At 37.9% G+C, this 1,242-nt stretch overlaps 1 long non-coding RNA gene across 1 annotated transcript; it reads left to right on the forward strand.

Annotated features, from left to right (window-relative positions):
- The first annotated feature begins 326 nt into the window (after positions 1-326).
- On the forward strand, positions 327-695 carry LOC136256926 (uncharacterized). Its single transcript, XR_010701739.1, has 3 exons — positions 327-385; positions 432-525; positions 576-695. It is a non-coding gene; the product is annotated as an uncharacterized lncRNA (long non-coding RNA).
- The last annotated feature ends 547 nt before the right edge of the window (positions 696-1,242 follow it).

Here is a 1,242-nt window from a genome sequence, read left to right on the forward strand (position 1 = left end):
TTCAGGTGAATTTTGGTGTCGCTTGGTAAATTGGCACAAAATTCACTTGAATTATCGTTATTGAAATTTTTACTATTAACCTACCATCACAGCCATTTCTTGGCCGCCACCTTGGATTTCACATCTTTTCTAACCATAGCCTTTTTGAGGGCCGCATACTTTTTTTACAGCTTGGCTGTTTGGATTATATAATAATATCTTTGAAGATTTAAACTCTTTCGTGGACCCCTTAAACTAGACACTTCTTAGCATTCAAGTATGTATCCATACTGCTGCCCTGTTCTTGTCTTTTTTGTACCTTTGATTGTCAAGCTTTGATGTGTAAGTTTGAATAATATGGTTCAGCGGCATCGACTCTACCTGATTAAATGGTTACAGACCCAAGGTATATTCAGTATCCTTGGGGAATGACTGTCGAGATTTCAGTTTAGATGGTGTCTTTGTGATCACATCGGTGAACTCATCCAGGAGACTGGAGGCATACAAGTCCTCGTAGTTTCTACTTATGGAAATAAAATATCAAAAGTTAGTTTATATGCAAATAAACTTGTTTATATTATATTATATTGGTACAGAGAGTAAATTGAAGACAAAAGAGGAACTCTAGATCTGTAAAGACAGTTAGAATTCCGGTAGACTCTGACAATGGTATTTTCAATAGTCAGGTAACTAAGAACTTTATAGCAGTCACAATGCATTTCTGCTTCTATAGCTTAATACTAACACTTTGCTTATTTGGCCGTGCAGTCACACTCAATCGTGCAGTTTCACAGCCATTTCTTGACCGCCCATTTCTTCACAGCCATTTCTTCTTTCTGCTTCTATAGCTAGTATTAAGTTCTTAATTACCTGACTATTGACAATACTATTGTCAGAGTTTCCTGGAATTCTGAACAACGTCACAGAGTTCCATCTACTATCTTCTCTCTCACCAATCACCCCTTAACACATACCTTGACTTACTACAGCATTAAAATTAAACATTTTATTATTTACATTTTTTTCTCTCCACCACTCAAGTAGCATTATTGAAGACATGGATGGTAGTCTCCTGGATATGTCTGCAGATATCATCGGTGAGACCCCAAGAAGAAGCCTATGTCCCCGAAGTCATTTGCCAAGGACGTTGTTGAACGCCTGGCAATAGTAACACCATCAGGTAGAGTCGATGCTGCTGAATTCTTAAGTTCCACTTCTCCTATGGTCCTGGATGTCACGTTGCACTCAACCATTTCATTCAAT

Source organism: Dysidea avara, chromosome 5, assembly GCF_963678975.1.
Source record: "Dysidea avara chromosome 5, odDysAvar1.4, whole genome shotgun sequence".
NCBI lineage: Eukaryota > Metazoa > Porifera > Demospongiae > Dictyoceratida > Dysideidae > Dysidea > Dysidea avara.